At 46.4% G+C, this 20,629-nt stretch overlaps 1 long non-coding RNA gene across 1 annotated transcript in view; it reads left to right on the forward strand.

The window, feature by feature from the left end:
• The first annotated feature begins 2,520 nt into the window (after positions 1-2,520).
• Positions 2,521-20,629, forward strand: part of LOC309568054 — a 44,941-nt gene continuing 26,832 nt past the window's right edge. Inside the window, exon 1 of the long non-coding RNA XR_014225987.1 lies at positions 2,521-2,579. This is a non-coding gene — a long non-coding RNA (uncharacterized lncRNA). The remainder of the gene's footprint in view (positions 2,580-20,629) is intronic.

The following is a 20,629-nucleotide window of genomic DNA, read 5'->3' on the forward strand; positions in this document are numbered from 1 at the left end:
AACCGCTTTAAGACCGGAAGATTTTACCCCCTTCCTGACCAGGCCATATTTTGCGATTTGGCACTGCATTACTTTAATGGACAATTGCGCGGTCATGCAAGGCTGTACCCAAATGAAATTGACGTCCTTTTTTTTCTCCACAAACAGAGCTTTCTTTTGGTGGTATTTGATCACCTGTGCAATTTTTATTTTTTGCGCTATAAACAAAAAAAGCGACAATTTGGAAAAAATAACAATATTTTTCACATTTTTTTTTTATATGAAATTCTCAAAAACAGAATGTAAAAATCAAAATTTTAACATTTTGGGTCAATTTGTTTTCTGCTACATATTTCTGGTAAAATAAATCGCAATAAGCGTATTTTGATTGGTTTGCACAAAAGTTATTGCGTTTACTAACTAAGGGAAAGATTTATGTCATTTTTGGTGTTTTTTTTTTTTAACTAGTAATGGCGCCGATCTGCAATTTTTTTTTGCGGGACTGCAAGATTGCGGCAGACAGATCACACCCCTAACTGACATTTTAGACACTGTTGGGGGTACCGGAGACATTACTACAGTAATCAGTGCTATAAATATGCACTGTTACTGTAAAAATGACACTGGCAGGGAAGGGGTTAACTTTACTGATGATCAATGGGTTAAGTGTGTCCCTAGTGGCGTGATTCTAACTGTAAGGGGGCGTGGCTAGTTAACCACTTGCCGACCGCCGCACGACTATTTACTGCGGCGGTCAGCCCCTCACAGGCAGAGTGACATAGATCTACGTCGCTAGCCTGTGAGGGTCTAGGGAGCAAGCGCGCCCCCCGGAGGCGCGCTCCCGAGTGGTCACGGACCCCCCCGCGCGTGTGACTGGCGGACCCAATCGGGAGATCCCGAGAGGGAGAAAGGCAGGCGGCTAGTGTAAACAAGCCGCCTGTCATTCTCCCCGGTGTGTGAATGGTGATCATACGGTTCTACTATGTAGAACTGTTGATCACTGTTCATACATCTCAAGCCACAGCCAATCACAGTTAGAATCACGCCCCTAGGGACATATATAGCCCCTCCCTCTCAAAAAAAGTGAACCCCTTCACTGCCAGTGTAATTTTACAGTAACAGTGCATATGTATAGCACTGATTACTGTAGAAATGTCACTGGTACCCCCAAAAGTGTCAAAAATGTCATTCAAGGGTCCGATCTGTCCGCCGCAATGTCGCAGTCCCGCAAAAAAATCCCAGATCGCCGCCATTACGCGTTAAAAAAAAAACAGCAAAAATGACAAAAATCTTTCCCTTTGTAGTAAACGCGATAACTTTTGCGCAAACCAATCAAAATAGCATAAAAACAAATTGGCCGAAAATGTTAAAAAATTTTGATTTTTACATTTTTTTGGGGGGGAATTTCATATAAAAAAAATTGAAAAATATTGCTATTTTTGCAAAATTGATGTTCTTTTTTTGTTTATAGCGCATGATCAAAAAATCGCACAGGTGATCAAATACCACCAAAAGAAAGCTCTGTTAGTGGGGAAAAAAGGACATTAAATTTGTTTAGGTACAGCGTCGCACGATCGCGCAATTGTCCATTAAAATCACGCAGTGCCGAATCGCAAAATAGGCCCTGGTCAGGAAGGGGGTAAAATCTTCCGGGGCTTAAGTGGTTAAGTAACCACAGAGACATGCGATCCTATATAGCAGGATCGCATAGCCTCTGTGATCACTTCAGGGAGACTGACAGACGGCTGTGTTTACATCAGCCGTCCGTCCTTCTCCCTCTCCTGCGGGAGATTGCGGGTGGCAGGCGGACATCGGAGCCACCGGTCACACGCGTGGGGATGTCTGTGAACGAGCGAGGGCGGGAGCGCGCCTCCGCCGGCACAAGCTCGCCCCCTACAGGCTCCTGGGTGAGCGACGTAGGTCTACGTCGGTTTGCCCAGGAGCTGCTGACTGCCGCAGTAAATAGTCGTGCGGCGGTCGACAAGTGGTTAAGACAAAATTAATCTTTATAGTAAACATAGAAAAAAACAAGTGTGTAAACAAAAAAAAAAAAGAATACCCCTTCACCAATGTTTGGGATACAGCGTACATTCCATATATATATTTTAAGGGAGTACAGCCCCAAACTGGAACATGATAAAAAATAACTCAAGTGTTCAATTAGGTAAAAAAATGATAGTTAAATCTTAGTAAATCGTATATTCTGCCTTTGTTTTGGGGATCACCTCTATATGCTTATTGTTCGTGTTACACTCGCTAAACGCATTGTCGTTTTATTCTTTTTTTGTTTATCATGCAAAATATAAAAACCTCAGAGGTGATAAAATATCATCAAAAGAAAACTCTTTTTCTGGGGAAAAAAATGCCATAAATTTTGTTTGCGTACAGCGTCGCACTCCTGCGCAGTTGTCAGTTAAAATAACGCAGTGCCTGGCCTGGTCATGAAGGGGGGTAAATCTTCTGCAGTGCAAGTGGTGATCTAGTTACTGTTCCACCCTCCAGGAACCAAATATTATTTCATAAGAATTTTGCTTCTGTTTTCCAGATCTTGGTAGCTATGAAGTTTTACGTTACTTTACTGTTTCTGTTCTTCATACCAGGTAATTTTATTTTATATTTACATATATATTTATATTACACTCAGTCACCAATGGGTTCAAGTGTGAATAACTGTGCAATGATTTCTACCAGAACCATCATAGTGCCCCATCATTGGTGTCAGTGGAAGAAATTGCGCCCCATAATTGGTGTCAGTGGAAGGAATAGTGCCCCATCATTGGTGTCAGTGGGAGCAATAGCACCCCATCATTGGTGTCAGTGGGAGGAATAGTGCCCCATCATTGGTGTCAGTGTGATTAATAGTGCCCCATCATTGGTGTCAGTGGGAGGAATAGTGCCCCATCATTGGTGTCAGTGGGAGGAATAGTGCCCCATCATTGGTGTCAGTGGAAGGAATAGTGCCCCATAATTGGTGTCAGTGGAAGGAATAGTGCCCCATCATTGGTGTCAGTGGGAGCAATAGCACCTCATCATTGGTGTCAGTGGGAGGAATAGTGCCCCATCATTGGTGTCAGTGTGATTAATAGTGCCCCATAATTGGTGTCAGTGGGAGGAATAGTGCCCCATAATTGGTGTCACTGAGAGTAATAGTGCCCCATAATTGGTGTCAGTGGAAGGAATAGTGCCCCATCATTGGTGTCAGTGGGAGCAATAGCACCCCATCATTGGTGTCAGTGGGAGGAATAGTGCCCCATCATTGGTGTCAGTGTGATTAATAGTGCCCCATAATTGGTGTCAGTGGGAGGAATAGTGCCCCATAATTGGTGTCAGTGGGAGGAATAGTGCCCCATCATTGGTGTCAGTGGGAGCAATAGCACCCCATCATTGGTGTCAGTGGGAGGAATAGTGCCCCATCATTGGTGTCAGTGTGATTAATAGTGCCCCATTATTGGTGTCAGTGGGAGGAATAGTGGCCCATCATTGCTGTCAGTGGGAGGAGTCGTTTCCCATCATTCAGCTTCGGGTGTGGCTGCTGGAAGGTTCTCTGGCTGTGTGTCTGTTGCTGCTGCAGGTGATCTGTGCAAGAGGGGAGTGAGGTGAAATCCCTCCCAGCTCTCCTGGCCCCCTTCTGGGGAAGCCATGGAGGCCAGCAGGGCCTCTCCTGCTGGAGGCTCTCAGACATCCCCTGGGCGGATGGATGGCACCCCTGCTCCTGTGCAGCCCGTGGTTGGTGATCTCTCTGCACCTGGTGAGGATGAAGATGCTGGATCCATTCGGGAGCGAGTGGTGGCCGGGATCAAAGTCCTCAATAAGGAAAGAGACAAGCTCTACAAGCTTAGAGCGGATTTAAAGCGCCTGAGAAAGCAGCGTGAAGGCTTGTTCAGCAAGAACCGTGGATCAATGGATTCAGAGGTCCAATTAGCGAAAGTCCGTGTGGATCATCAAGAAACTATCGTGGCCATGATGGAAGGCAGGGATGGTCCCTTCAGGGAGAAGTTTTGCAATGAACGGAGGTTTGCAAAGATGGAGGTGGAGGAGGAGACCCCCGGTTCTGACCCCCTTCCCCCTCAAGGTGAGGTAAGCAGCCCATTGCCATCTCAGGGCTCAGGAGGCATGTTGAAAGTTATACAGGTAATGGAGTCTCCAATGCAGGAAGATCAGCTGTTGTTTGGTGATGTGGAGGACTTACCTGAGAGTGTGCCTGATAAAGTAAAGGATATAAAGCCCCAGCTTACAGATAAAACAGTTTTTGTGCCTTTTAGCACCTTGCCTAGTGATGGGTTTCCTAATGACACTCAGTGTGATTCCCCTATGCTCAGCAATGTTGTGCCTGCTGCTGATGTCTCTAAACAGGAAAAGTTGTGTTTAAAAAATGACATTTCTGCTGAAGAACCACAAAACCCAGAAGAGCCGATTAACCCCCCTTCTGCTGAGCTTAAAACTATTTCAGTCACTGTTGAACAGGACTCTACAGCGCAGCAGCAGGAATCATCTGGTACTGCATCAGAAACAGTTATCCCTAATAACATTGCAGGCATGGTGGATCCCACCATTATATGTGGAACTGATAATGCTGCTTGTTTAGGCCAAGCTGGTAAAAATAATAATAGTAGTGTACCTGATAATGTGACATCAGTGTGGGGTCTTGGCCCTAAAAAACCTACATTTGCACAGGTGGTAAGCTGTGCTCCTGGCAATATCACCAAGCCAGGGTTACAATCAAGGAGGAGCTCTGCTTCTAATCAGGGTTTTCCCTCGCGGGCTGCCACTATGAGCACCATTGGATCTGGTATTGGATCTATGGCTTCTGCTGGGGGTCCAAGGCGGAACGTAGTCCTCCTTAAATGGGAAGGTGGTGTGGTCCCTCTAGCAAGGCGTATGGTGGTGGACCTGATCTTAGATATGGGTTTTGGGGCTAATGACCTATATGCCCTGATACATGTGGCTGGAAGCCGGGAATACACAGTTAGTTTCACCAGACCAGAGGGTCTTGACTTGTTCTGGGAACGATATATGGCTCGGTGCAGGTCAAGACCCGAATGGGAAGGTCTGGTGCCAGTGGCAGTTTCCCAAAGGTCAACAGTGAAGAAAATTACTATTGTCCTTACAAATGAGAGTGTTCCTGCTCGGGACTTAGAGGTCTGGTTGAGAAATTATGGGGATGTTTTGACCAGGCCGGATAAAATTCATGATGAGCGTGGCATCTGGACCGGGGGTTGGTCGGTAACGGTCAGGTTGGCTAGGGATGGGAATGTTGTCCGTCACCTGCCCTCCTCTGCTTTTATAGGGAGGGATAGGATGACTATTTTTTATCCCGGTCAGCCAAAACTGTGTCACCGCTGTGGAGAAAAGGGGCATTTTAGCTCCTCTTGTTCAGCACTGATCTGTTCAGTGTGTCGGGGACAGGGTCATGTGGCCAGGGACTGCACCCAGGCGATAAGGTGCAACCTGTGCCTGCGCCTTGGCCACCCCTACAGCCGATGTCCTGAAGCCTGGCATAATATGGATAGAGAGGTGATAGATGATCTGTTAAGGCTGGACAGGATGGAGGATGAGGCCCCTGTTGTACCACCCTCCTCTGCAGTGACTGACCCCCCTGGTCTTGTGCAGGATCCCTCCCTAGTCCCTGTGCCCACCCCTCCTGTATCTGTAAGTTTTCCTTCTGTGTCTGTCCCTGTGTCCCCCCAGCCTACTGTACCGGCTCCTCTTGTGTCAGAATCTGCCAAGTCTGTGCCCCCTGAGTCAGTTATTCCCGATCAGTCTTCCCTTCCTAAGTGTGACCTTAAAGAAGCCCCCCACCCACCAGGAGTGGTAGAGGGCACCAAAAAGGGTGCTGCTGCGGCTTCCTCTGTAAAGAAGTCTTCTGTGAAGACTTCAAAGAAGAAGAAGAAAACAAGAGATGAAAGCATCTCTGAATCTGACCTGCAGTACCTGGAGGAGAGAAGGAGGTTTGTGAGGCGGAAGAGACAGACGGTGAGGACGGAACAGGGACAGGATGCCTCAGTGACTGTCTCCAACCGTTCTAGGGCTTCTGCTTGGGATATCTCCTCATCTGGGGATTCTTCTGAGCAGAATTCAGAAATTGAAATGGAGTTGGAGGAGGCTTCAAGAAAGAGAGAGGCTTCTGGTGATGAGCAGCAGAGGGGAGCTAAGAAGCAATCCACCCAATAACCCAAATGGCGGTTCCCCCTCCGTTAAAAGTGGTGACAATAAATGTCGCCAGCATTAAGTCGGTAAGAGCTCGTTCTATGGCCTTATTTTTGTTCAGCCAATTAGATGCTGAAATTTTATTTTTGCAGGAGACTAGGCTCACCTCCTTGGCAGATATTCATATGGCCAAGAGAGAGTGGAGGTATGGTCCATCTTACTGGTCTCTTGCGGCCGAGCCTTACGGCGGGGTGGCGGTGTTGTTTAAAACTGGCATGGTAACTGTCCGGCGGGTTATTGAGGTGGAGATTGGGAGATGTATGGTCTTAGACGTTCTTGTGGGAGGGCAGGACCTGCGCCTAATTAATATTTATGGGCCGCACACAAAGTGGGACAGGAAATGCCTTTTTACAAGGATCAAGCCATTTCTTTTTACATCCCGGCAAGTGGTTTTTGGAGGTGACTTTAATACTGTGACTAGGCCCAAGGACAGGAAGGACTTCAATGACCGGCTGGGATATGATAGCGTTTTTTTAAATAGTATGGTTAGGGATGCTGGTCTTGTGGATGTGCACATTAAGCACCTCCCGGATGACACAGGGTTCACCTTTCATCGAGGTAATAGTCAGAGTAGGATAGATAGGTTTTTTTTGAAGGAGGCCTCTGCTTTCTCACCCCCAGTGGTGCAGGCGGTGGAGTTCTCTGATCACTGTATGCTATCTGTGGTCTTGAATGCTTCAGATTTCCCTCAGAGGGGCAAAGGCATCTGGAGATTAAATTCGACTCTCCTTGAGGAAGAACATGTTAGACAATCCTTTGAGGAATTCTTTCAGGCACAGGTGACCATCCTGGACTTTTGTAGCAGCAAGGCTGAGTGGTGGGAGCTGACCAAAAAGAGGATTGCTGGATTCTTCAGGGGCCTAGCCAATAAAAAACAGTTTAATAGATACATGACCTACCAACGTTTGCGGAGGAAGCTGGATATTCTTGTCTCGAGAGGAGGAGATCCTGGGGCAATCTCTGAAGTGAAAATCCTCCTCAGGAAGTGTCAATATGACCGGCATACCTCTTTGGTTCTGGAGCGGGACTATGGGAAATACCACTCGCCTGACCCTTACCAGAACTGCAAACAGGGTGTAGCTGTTAAGATGGTCGTTGGCCTTAAGGATAGTACAGGTTCCTTGACAAAGTCCAGGTCAGGGATCCTGGAGGTCGTGAGGTCTTTTTATGCTGAACTTCTTGGGAGGAAGGAGCTTGACCGAGACAAGATGGAAAGCTTTTTGGACTCTATTCCAGGTCTAAATGGTGGAGATGTCCCTTTGATGAATTTGACAGAAGAGATCACAGTTGAAGAGGTGACGAGGGCAATTGAACAGCTTGCCATCAAGAAGTCACCTGGACCGGATGGTCTGACGGCTGAGTTTTACAAAGCCTTTAAGTCTATTCTGGCCCCACATTTGGTAGAGATTTTTAACAGTTGTCTTGCTGAGGGGGTGCTTCCCCCTTCCATGAGACACTCAGCTGTGATTCTTCTTTCAAAAGGTAAAGATCCTTCGATGATTGAGAATTGGCGCCCCATCAGCCTTCTCAATGTCGATAGAAAGGTGCTGGCGAAGATACTTTTCTGGCGCCTATCGGCAGTAGCAGAGTCTTTGCTTTCTCGCCATCAGCACTGTTCGATCCAGGGTAGGAGCACCTTCACAGCGGTTTTAGCTGTCCGGGAGGCCTTGGAGCAGTGCAGGGCTGCAGGCTGGGGAAAGTATCTACTGGCATTGGATCAGGCAAAGGCTTTCGATCGTGTCAACCATGAGTACCTGTGGTTGCTCTTTAGTAAGTACGGTCTGCCGGGTGGTTTTGTCGATTGGTTAAAAGTTTTGTATAAGGGGGCAGAAAGCTTCCCTCTTGTTAATGGTTGGGTTGGACAGTCCTTTGAGGTTGGTTCTGGGGTGCGCCAGGGTTGTCCGCTGAGTCCCCTGCTCTATGTGTTTGCAATCGACCCCTTCATCAGGAGGCTAGAGAGCAGCATGTTGTGTGGGGTACCGGTGGGAATCCCGGGTGAGCCGCCTTTGAGGGTTGTTGCCTATGCGGATGATGTGTCAGTGATTGTCACTGGGACAGATGAAGCGGAGGAGGTGGTCTCTCTGACATCACGGTACTCTGAAGCATCAGGCTCCAAGATCAATCAGGAAAAGAGTGAAGTTTTTTGGATGGGAAAGGAAGGTGAGGGGTTTGATCTCCCGGACACTTTTCCAGTGCCCCAGGAAAAAATTAAGATATTAGGCATTGAATTTGGACCTGGCGATTATGGCCTCAAAAACTGGGAAGGCAGGCTGGAAGTTGCCAATACTAAGGTGGTCAGCTGGAAGAGATGGAAGTTATCTCTGAGGGAAAGGGTTGATCTGATTAAGAATTACCTGATACCGATCTTCTTGTATGTCAGCCCTGTCTGCATCTTGCCAGTGTCTCTCTATGCTAGGATCTATAGTGTGTTCTTCCAGATGCTGTGGGGGAACAGACTGAACCCCATCAAGAGGAATGTCACCTATCTATCCAGGAGGGAGGGTGGCTTAGGTATGGTCAACCCCGTTCTTTTCTTTTCACTGCTATTTCTCAAGTTTAACATTGGTAGTATGCTTGCAGTGGAACCTCCTGGATGGGCAGGCATGTTTAGATCTTGGTTTAGGCCTTTTCTGCGACTTTGGGAAGAAGGTGGCCAAGTGAAGAATCTCAGGGGTCATCGTGGTCAGCTCCCAGCTTATGTCGCTCCGTGTCTGAAGTTGCTGCGGCAGTGGCGACTGTCGGCTGAAGATCTCAGATCCGCTACGAGGAAAGTCCTTATGAGCCGAGTCTTGAGTGAAGTCTTTCATGACCCACTGGCCTTAAGGGATTGCCCAGGCCCAATTTTGAGGGAAGGGTTAAGATTGATTAATTTGGCTAGAGTCCCCCTTAAATTCAGGGATCTGGCCTGGTTGTGCTTCCACGGGAGGCTCTATGTTCGGGGCAATTTGAAATTCCGCAGTGGGATGGATCGTGGTTGTCCTCGGGAGGAATGTGCAGGTGAGGAGGAGACTATGGACCATTTTCTGCTTCGTTGCCCTTTTAACATAGAGGTATACAAACAGGTTGGGCGGGCCCTCGGTGTTCCTTTCCTCTCCAGGCTGGGTTATGCTGAGTGGGTGTACGGAGCATTCAATACTGGTGGGGGCTTTTGTTTGGATACACTTTTTTTAGTTAGTTTAGTAGTCCGTTATTACACATGGAACGCACGGTGTCAGGTCACCCTTCGGCGTAAAATCCTTCCTGTTCAGGTGGTGGTGTGTGACATTCTGCATGAGGTGGGGAAGATTCGGGCGCTTGAGAGAGACAAGTGGGGTCAGAGGGCTTGGCTGAAGGCGTGGAGGGGTTTCAAGCCTCCCTGACTGCCAGGAGTCTCTTTCCCGGGTGTGGCTTTCTGTCTCTTATCACCCTAGATTTTTTCTTAATGCTCAGTTTTTGATAAATGGCTGCATACATAGGTGATGGGTTGTGCCTCTTAGGCCCTCTCTGCTGCTTTATGTAAATAGTTTTCTAAGAATGTTGGAAGTGGATTATGTATATATTGTATATATTCTGCACATGGATGTGAATTCCTTTGTTTTTTTTTTTTTTTGTTGGAATATTGTACTATAGTTCTGTTTTTTACTTTTGTATAAAATATGTTGCTTGATTCTTTTCAATAAAAGATCAATAGTGCCCCATCATTGGTGTCAGTGTGATTAATAGTGCCCCATAATTGGTGTCAGTGGGAGGAATAGTGCCCCATCATTGGTGTCAGTTGGAGGAATAGTGCCCCATCATTGGTGTCAGTTGGAGGAATAGTGCCCCATCATTAGTGTCAGTGAGAGGAATAGTGCCCCAAGGGCAGGATAAAGGCAAGTAAGAGGCCACAGTTTGGAGATCACTGTTTTAGTCTATTAAATTACTGCAATCACTGTGCCTTTTTAATACCTGCCCCGGGTTCAGTTTCCAAGCAAAAATTATAATTTTGTACATCATGGGATACAGTTTAGTGTAACAGCTCTTGTTTATTATTTTGGAAAGAGACTGCCCAATCTGTTGGCACTTTATATATTCTGTATAATAATAATAATAATAATAATAATAATAATAATAATAAAATAATGCAATCCATGATCAGGGATGGGAGGGAGTGTCAGACATTCCAAGTCTCCCCTGACTTGCGGGAGTCTCCCACCTTCGGCCAGCGGCTCACGGACACCCGCAAGTACCGTGCGATCTCCCGGCTACCACGGGAGACTTAGGATGTCTGCAGTCAGTGACAGAGCCGCTGCTTCCTGTATGTGAAAAATATTGTTTTTTTTTTTCAGAATTGTTGCTCTTTGTTGTTTATAGTGCAGAAAAAAAAAATCGCACAGGTGATCAAATACCACCAAAAGAAAGCTCTATTTGTGGGAAAAAAAGGACATCAATTTTATTTGGGTACAGCGTCGCACAACCGCGCCATTTTCTGTTAAAGTAACGCAGTGCCGAATCACAAAAAATGGCCTGGTCATTAAGGGGGAAAATCCTTCCGGTTTAGAAGTGGTTAAATGTAATCATATTGCTACACTTAGAGGAGCCCTCTTCTCTTTTATACTCAGTTGTGGCGTGACGTGACGCTACTTCTATATCATGACATCGCTTGTTTATCAAGTCAAAATGTAAAAATAATTTTTGCTTGTCTTGCAAAACGCTCTCAGACCAAGTTACTCCCAATCCGAGGTTTTCCTGTATACTGTATGCTATTATTTTACCATTTAACTGAGGGACATTATTTAATGTGGTGTCATCTCTTTATGTGCTGATTTTTGTACGTTGATAATTGCATATCAGATCTATATTTCAATATTCTCCCTACAGACAGAGAAAAATAGAATAATGTATAATAGAGATGTGTAACCGATCTGTTTTTATTTCTCCAGCACTTCAATGCGAGGAAGGGCGCCCAAGGCCACCACGTAAGTAAAACATGAAGCTAATTATTATAAGACCATACAACACTTAAAGCTGAAGTTTCCCATTTTCATTTCATACCTTATATTGGAAGTGTCATTATTGGGTCCATGTGCTTCTCTATGCAATGCAGGCAGATCATCGCTGGTGGGAGGAGCCAGCAGGGTGCTGTACAGAGCTTCCAAAAATCATTTCAGCCCCCGGCCTCAGTACTTCTCAGCCCTGATGCAGGCAGTGAGCTGGTGCTTGGGAGGAGAGGGGCGTCTGGGGGTGAGGCTACATACAGGAACGCTTTCAAAGAGAGTCGCTAGGAGGAGAGTTGCAGGACAGCGTTACCGATATTCCCTCTTCATTATCTAAATACAGACCAACATGTAGGCTGCAATCTCTACCCATATGTGTTTTTTTTTTTTTAACGTTTTTAAAGGCAGTTGCTAAGGTTAGAAGCTCTGTCATCTTTTTACTGCTATTCTGCTGCAGCCTCTCACTTGTGACTTGCTACAAAGTTACAATGTATAGAGAGGAGACTGAGGAAATGAGACAAAGTGTACACCGGGGGGGGGGGGGGGTTCAGGTCTGTTGTTAGAAATCACGGGACCCCAATACTGCTTACCTGACAACAGGGCCAGAACAAGGGGTTGGCAGGAGGGGCAGTTGCCCTGGGCACTGTGGCATCATGTGAGGTGGGGGGGGGGGCGCTGTGAGAAGATGGGGGGAAGGGGATATTTGTGTTGAGAGGGGGAGTTTGGGGGTTGGCAAGGGGTAAGAATTGTCCTACGATGGTAAATTTAGGTAGAAGTGCTGGGAGTGGGGATTTGTGTTGTGAGAGGGGATTTGCAGGGGTGATATGGTGGGATTTTTTTTTTTTTTTTTTTTTGGGGGGGGGGGGGGATTTGTGCTAAGAAGGGAGATTTGGAGTGGGGGGGGGATATGTACTCAGAGAGGACATTTGAGGAGTAGAAGATTTGTGCTAGGAGGGGTGATTTGTGTTGTTGTGCTGGGGGGGGGGGGTATTTCAGCAGGGGGCAGATTTGTCATGGGAGGAGGGGGGATTCATGCTCAGGGGTTAAGCATGCAGATTTGTGTTCAATTCATGGGAGGGATATTTTGCAGACACATAACGCTCATACATCTTAGGGGGGGGGCACTGTTAAAATCATTATTATACAACATATTTATTTGTTCCATTATGTTACGTTAAATTGTTTTTGGATTATTTGTTGTTTCTTTATAGATATTATATAGATAATATAGATATAAATAGATATAGATAGAATATAGATATTCATTACGAGGAATTGATTCCTTTTATTATTTAATTGTTTTGTTTTCGGATAATTTGTTATTTATGTATATACAGTATCTCCCAAAAGTAAGTAAAAGTTACATTTTTGTAAATATTTTATTATACCATTTCATGTGACAACACTGAAGAAATGACACTTTGCTACAATGTAAAGTAGTGAGTGTACAGCTTGTATAACAGTGTACATTTGCTGTCCCCTCAAAATAACTCAACACACAGCCATTAATGTCTAAACCGCTGGAAACAAAAGTGAGTACACCCCTAAGTGATAATGTCCAAATTGGGCCCAAAGTGTCAATATTTTGTGTGGCCACCATTATTTTCCAGCACTGCCTTAACCCTCTTGGGTATGGAGTTCACCAGAGCTTCACAGGTTGGCACTGGAGTCCTCTTCCCCTCCTCCATGATGACATCACGGAGCTGGTGGATGTTAGAGCTCTTTTACACGGGCATTCCGCATGTCTGTAAATCATCCTATTTTTTTGCGGATGATATACGGACATAATGTATGTCAATGGCATTGCGGATGTCAGCGGATGACCATCCGCTGACATCCAATTTTCTTCCTTTCAGTTCTGTTCTGTTTTTTGGAATGGAACAGAACCCTATTTTTGTTCCGTTTAAAAAACGGTACGGATGCAAAATCAGATGTCAGCGGTGTCACCTTCTGTTTGAGGATGCCTCACAGATGCTTAATAGGGTTTAGGTCTGGAGGCCCATCACTTTTACCCTCAGCTTCCTTAGCAAGGCAATTGTCCTCTTGGAGGTGTTCGGGGTCGTTATCATGTTGGAATACTGCCCTGTGGCCCAGTCTCTGAAGGGAGGGGATCATGCTCTGCTTCAGTATGTCACAGTACATGTTGGCATTAATGGTTCCCTCAATGAACTGTAGCCCCCCAGTGCCGACAGCACTCATGCAGCCCCAGACCATGACATTCCCACCACCATGCTTGACTGTAGACAAGACACACTTGTCTTTGTACTCCTCACCTAGTTGCCACCACACACGCTTGACATCATCTAAACCAAATAAGTTTATCTTGGTCTCATCAGACCACAGCACATGGTTCCAGTAATCCATGTCCTTAGTCTGCTTGTCCTCAGCAAACCGTTTGCAGGCTTTCTTGTGCATCATCTTTAGAAGAGGCTTCCTTCTGGGGTGACAGCCATGCAAACCAATTTGATGCAGTGTGCGGCGTATGGTCTGAGCGCTGACAGGCTGACCCCCCACCCCTTCAACCTCTGCAGCAATGCTGGCAGTACTCATACGTCTATTTCCCAAAGACAACCTCTGGATATGACGCTGAGCACGTGCACTCAACTTCTGTGGTCGACCATGGCGAGGCCTGTTCTGAGTGGAACCTGTCCTGGTAAACCGCTTTATGGTCTTGGCCACTGTGCTGCAGCTCAGTTTCAGGGTCTTGGTAATCTTCTTATAGCCTAGGCCATCTTTATGTAGAGCAACAATTCTTTTTTTCAGATCCTCAGAGAGTTCTTTGCCATGAGGTGCCATGTTGAGCTTCCAGTGACCAGTATGAGAGAGTGAGAGCGATAATACCAAATTTAACACACCTGCTCCCCATTCTTACCTGGGACCTTGTAACACTAACGAGTAGGGTTGAGCGGACACCTAGATGTCCGTGTTCGACGGGTTCGGCCGAACTTTAAAAAAAAGTCCGGGTCCGTGTCCCGGACTTTTACCGAACTTTTCCCGGACACCGAACCCCATTGAAGTCAATGGGGACCCGAACTTTAAGGCACTAAAATGGCTCTAAAACACCAAAGGAAAGGGCTAGAGTGCTGCAAATGGCAGCAAAACGTAATTAAGAGCATGGCAAGTTCTCTGCAAACAAATGTGGATAGGGAAATAACTTAAAACAACAAAAAAAAACAGAAAAATAAAACAATGTTCTTCTTCATCTCTGAAGGACGAGGCCCATATGGAGTAGGAGGGAGGTTGAGGTGGTGGTGGATGTGGCGGTGACATAGGCGTGCGCACAGGGTGTGCTGGGTGTGCCTGGGCACACCCTAATCACCTAGGGCACATAGCATTGCCAGTGAGGAGATGGGAAAGATCTCCCTGGGACCTGCTCTGCTCTATTTCTCCTTGCCTACAGGTACATGGCCCCGATACATTACTCTCCCTGCTGGCAAACACATGCATGTGTATTTCAACTTTGGGGTGCACACCTTAATGCAATAGGCTGCGCACACCTATGGGCGGTGTAGGTGGAAGCGGCGGTGGAGGAGGACCAGGGCCGGATTAACAGCATCATGGGCTTGGTGCTGAGGATTTTGAAGGGCCTTAAGGGCCGTGCCTTGCCATGCACCCAGAGGAGGAAGGGTGCAGCCATGCATGCCTAATTCAACATGGGATGCTGTCTCTGAAGCCCATAAACACATCCATGCATCGCCAACTGTCCCTCCTTGTCCGGCCTTCACGCTGTGTGGGGAGGTTCTGAGGGTGCTGCCTGGGGAAGCGAGCATAGAAGCCAGACTTCTGTGTTTACAAGTGACAGAAGAGCGGTAACAGTGAATATGGCCAACCCGGGGCCTATATAAAAGGTAGGGGCCTGGAGCTGCAGCTCCAATAGCCCCTACATTAATCTGGCCCTGAGGAGGAGGACGAGGTAGCCAACACTGCTTCTTTTCAAAAATTTTAAATGAGGGTACACCCCAAAAGAGTGAGAAAGAGCAAAAATGGAACAATGGGTGGGTAAGGTCGGTATCCATTGCTATTCTGCATAAGGTACGGAAAAGTCCCGTGGGATCCATGCCTGGTTCATTTTAATGAACGTGAGCTTGTCCACATTGTCTCTGGACAGGCGGCTGCGCTTGTCTGTTATAACGCCCCCAGCCGTGCTAAATACCCGTTCAGATAATACACTGGCTGCAGGGCACGCCAGCACCTCCAAGGCGTAAAGGGCAAGCTCAGGCCATGTGCCCAATTTGGAGACCCAGAAGTTGAAGGGGGCAGACCCGTCATTCACTACATGTAGGCGTGTGCACACATACTGCTCCACCATGTTGGTAAAATGCTGCCTCCTGCTAAGACGTTCCATCTGAGCTGCTGGTGCTGCTGTTTGTTGTGGCGTGCTGACAAAGCTTTTCCACATTTCGGCCATGCTAACCCTGCCTTCTGAGGTGCTGGCGGTGCCCTGGTTGCGTTGGCGACCTCCTCCTCCTCCTCCTCTGCCTTGTGCTTCCACTGTGGCCCCGCTGTCAGATGGGAATGCCAGCAGCATGGCGTCTACCAGCGTGCGCTTGTACTCGCGCATCTTGCGATCGCGCTCCAGTGAGTGAATTAAGGACGGTACGTTGTCCTTGTAACGGGGATCCAGCAGCGTGGCCACCCAGTAATCAGCACAAGTTAGAATGTGGGCAACTCGGCGGTCGTTGTGGAGACACTGCAGCATGTAATCGCTCATGTGTGCCAGGCTGCCCAGAGGCGACGAAAGGCTGTCCTCTGTGGGAGGTGTATCGTCCGTGTCCTCTGTATCCCCCCAGCCACGCACCAGTGATGGCCATGAGCTGGCCTGGGTGCCACCCTGCTGTGAACATGGTTCCATCTCCTCCTCCAGCTCCTCCTCCTCCTCATCCTCCTCATCCTCCAGAACTGTGCCCCTGCTGGACAATTGCGTCCCTGGCGTTTGCGTGTGCAGGAACCCACCCTCGGAGCCCCTTGCGAATGACTGCCCTGAAAGCCTTGGAAATGTTACCTCTTCATCCTCCTCCTCCTCCTCATCCTGTGCCACATCCTCTTCCATCATCGCCCGAATTGTTTTTTCAAGGAGGCATAGAAGTGGGATAGTTAAGCTGAGAACGGCGTCATTGCCACTGGCCATGTTGGTGGAGTACTCAAAACAGCGCAACAAGGCACACAGGTCTCGCATGGAGGCCCAGTTAAATTAAATAGCGGAATAGAAAATATGATCCAAAAAAAGTGTATGTATATCACACGTACACAACCACACTGGGCCCCAATTACTATTGTTTGTACCCCTAAAAGGCTAGATGAGGAGTAGGGGGAGTATGGAACAGGCAGCACCCTCAAACCTTCAGAAGTATGAGATGAACCCCAACAACTTGGAAAGGTGGATCTCTCTCACACGTACCAACACAGACTATCCCCCAATTTAACTGATCCCCAAAGGTTTTTGATTAAATAGCGGAATAGAAAATATGATCCAAAAAAAGTGTATGTATATCACACGTACACAACCACACTAGGCCCCAATTACTATTGTTTGTACCCCTAAAAGGCTAGATGAGGAGTAGGGGGGGTATGGAACAGGCAGCACCCTCAAACCTTCAGAAGTATGAGATGAACCCCAACAACTTGGAAAGGTGGATCTCTCTCACACGTACCAACACAGACTATCCCCCAATTTAACTGATCCCCAAAGGTTTTTGATTAAATAGCGGAATAGAAAATATGATCCAAAAAAAGTGTATGTATATCACACGTACACAACCACACTAGGCCCCAATTACTATTGTTTGTACCCCTAAAAGGCTAGGAGTAGGGGGAGTATGGAACAGGCAGCACCCTCAAACCTTCAGAAGTATGAGATGAACCCCAACAACTTGGAAAGGTGGATCTCTCTCACACGTACCAACACAGACTATCCCCCAATTTAACTGATCCCCAAAGGTTTTTGATTAAATAGCGGAATAGAAAATATGATCCAAAAAAAGTGTATGTATATCACACGTACACAACCACACTGGGCCCCAATTACTATTGTTTGTACCCCTAAAAGGCTAGATGAGGAGTAGGGGGAGTATGGAACAGGCAGCACCCTCAAACCTTCAGAAGTATGAGATGAACCCCAACAACTTGGAAAGGTGGATCTCTCTCACACGTACCAACACAGACTATCCCCCAATTTAACTGATCCCCAAAGGTTTTTGATTAAATAGCGGAATAGAAAATATGATCCAAAAAAAAGTGTATGTATATCACACGTACACAACCACACTAGGCCCCAATTACTATTGTTTGTACCCCTAAAAGGCTAGGAGTAGGGGGAGTATGGAACAGGCAGCACCCTCAAACCTTCAGAAGTATGAGATGAACCCCAACAACTTGGAAAGGTGGATCTCTCTCACACGTACCAACACAGACTATCCCCCAATTTAACTGATCCCCAAAGGTTTTTGATTAAATAGCGGAATAGAAAATATGATCCAAAAAAAAGTGTATGTATATCACACGTACACAACCACACTGGGCCCCAATTACTATTGTTTGTACCCCTAAAAGGCTAGATGAGGAGTAGGGGGAGTATGGAACAGGCAGCACCCTCAAACCTTCAGAAGTATGAGATGAACCCCAACAACTTGGAAAGGTGGATCTCTCTCACACGTACCAACACAGACTATCCCCCAATTTAACTGATCCCCAAAGGTTTTTGATTAAATAGCGGAATAGAAAATATGATCCAAAAAAAGTGTATGTATATCGCACGTACACAACCACACTAGGCCCCAATTACTATTGTTTGTACCCCTAAAAGGCTAGATGAGGAGTAGGGGGGGTATGGAACAGGCAGCACCCTCAAACCTTCAGAAGTATGAGATGAACCCCAACAACTTGGAAAGGTGGATCTCTCTCACACGTACCAACACAGACTATCCCCCAATTTAACTGATCCCCAAAGGTTTTTGATTAAATAGCGGAATAGAAAATATGATCCAAAAAAAGTGTATGCATATCACACGTACACAACCACACTAGGCCCCAATTACTATTGTTTGTACCCCTAAAAGGCTAGATGAGGAGTAGGGGGGGTATGGAACAGGCAGCACCCTCAAACCTTCAGAAGTATGAGATGAACCCCAACAACTTGGAAAGGTGGATCTCTCTCACACGTACCAACACAGACTATCCCCCAATTTAACTGATCCCCAAAGGTTTTTGATTAAATAGCGGAATAGAAAATATGATCCAAAAAAAGTGTATGTATATCACACGTACACAACCACACTAGGCCCCAATTACTATTGTTTGTACCCCTAAAAGTCTAGATGAGGAGTAGGGGGGGTATGGAACAGGCAGCACCCTCAAACCTTCAGAAGTATGAGATGAACCCCAACAACTTGGAAAGGTGGATCTCTCTCACACGTACCAACACAGACTATCCCCCAATTTAACTGATCCCCAAAGGTTTTTGATTAAATAGCGGAATAGAAAATATGATCCAAAAAAAGTGTATGTATATCACACGTACACAACCACACTAGGCCCCAATTACTATTGTTTGTACCCCTAAAAGGCTAGATGAGGAGTAGGGGGGGTATGGAACAGGCAGCACCCTCAAACCTTCAGAAGTATGAGATGAACCCCAACAACTTGGAAAGGTGGATCTCTCTCACACGTACCAACACAGACTATCCCCCAATTTAACTGATCCCCAAAGGTTTTTGATTAAATAGCGGAATAGAAAATATGATCCAAAAAAAGTGTATGTATATCACACGTACACAACCACACTAGGCCCCAATTACTATTGTTTGTACCCCTAAAAGGCTAGGAGTAGGGGGAGTATGGAACAGGCAGCACCCTCAAACCTTCAGAAGTATGAGATGAACCCCAACAACTTGGAAAGGTGGATCTCTCTCACACGTACCAACACAGACTATCCCCCAATTTAACTGATCCCCAAAGGTTTTTGATTAAATAGCGGAATAGAAAATATGATCCAAAAAAAGTGTATGTATATCACACGTACACAACCACACTGGGCCCCAATTACTATTGTTTGTACCCCTAAAAGGCTAGGAGTAGGGGGAGTATGGAACAGGCAGCACCCTCAAACCTTCAGAAGTATGAGATGAACCCCAACAACTTGGAAAGGTGGATCTCTCTCACACGTACCAACACAGACTATCCCCCAATTTAACTGATCCCCAAAGGTTTTTGATTAAATAGCGGAATAGAAAATATGATCCAAAAAAAGTGTATGTATATCACACGTACACAACCACACTGGGCCCCAATTACTATTGTTTGTACCCCTAAAAGGCTAGATGAGGAGTAGGGGGAGTATGGAACAGGCAGCACCCTCAAACCTTCAGAAGTATGAGATGAACCCCAACAACTTGGAAAGGTGGATCTCTCTCACACGTACCAACACAGACTATCCCCCAATTTAACTGATCCCCAAAGGTTTTTGATTAAATAGCGGAATAGAAAATATGATCCAAAAAAAGTGTATGTATATCACACGTACACAACCACACTAGGCCCCAATTACTATTGTTTGTACCCCTAAAAGGCTAGATGAGGAGTAGGGGGGGTATGGAACAGGCAGCACCCTCAAACCTTCAGAAGTATGAGATGAACCCCAACAACTTGGAAAGGTGGATCTCTCTCACACGTACCAACACAGACTATCCCCCAATTTAACTGATCCCCAAAGGTTTTTGATTAAATAGCGGAATAGAAAATATGATCCAAAAAAAGTGTATGTATATCACACGTACACAACCACACTAGGCCCCAATTACTATTGTTTGTACCCCTAAAAGGCTAGATGAGGAGTAGGGGGGGTATGGAACAGGCAGCACCCTCAAATCTTCAGAAGTATGAGATTGTGTTCACTGTACCCCACAAAGATTGAGTTCACTGCACCCCACAATGATTGTGTTCACTGCACCCCACAAAGATTGTGTTCACTGTACCCCCCAAAGATTGTGTTCACTGCACCCCACAAAGATTCTGTTCACTGTACCCCACAAAGATTGTGTTCACTGCACCCTAAAAGGATGTTGTTCACTGCACCCCACAAAGATTGTGTTCACTGCACCCTAAAAGGATGTTGTTCACTGCACCCCAAAAAGATTGTGTTCACTGTACCCCCCCAAAGATTGTGTTCACTGCACCCCACAAAGATTGTGTTCACTGCACCCCAAAAAGATTGTGTTCACTGTACCCCCCAAAGATTGTGTTCACTGCACCCCAAAAAGATTGTGTTCACTGTACCCCCCAAAGATTGTGTTCACTGCACCCCACAAAGATTCTGTTCACTGTACCCCACAAAGATTGTGTTCACTGCACCCCAAAAAGATTGTGTTCACTGTACCCCCCCAAAGATTGTGTTCACTGCACCCCACAAAGATTCTGTTCACTGCACCCCACAAAGGATTTTGTTCACTGCACCCCAAAAAGATTGTGTTCACTGCACCCCAAAAAGGATTTTG

Source organism: Pelophylax lessonae, assembly GCF_965119305.1.
Source record: "Pelophylax lessonae genome assembly, chromosome: 12".
NCBI lineage: Eukaryota > Metazoa > Chordata > Amphibia > Anura > Ranidae > Pelophylax > Pelophylax lessonae.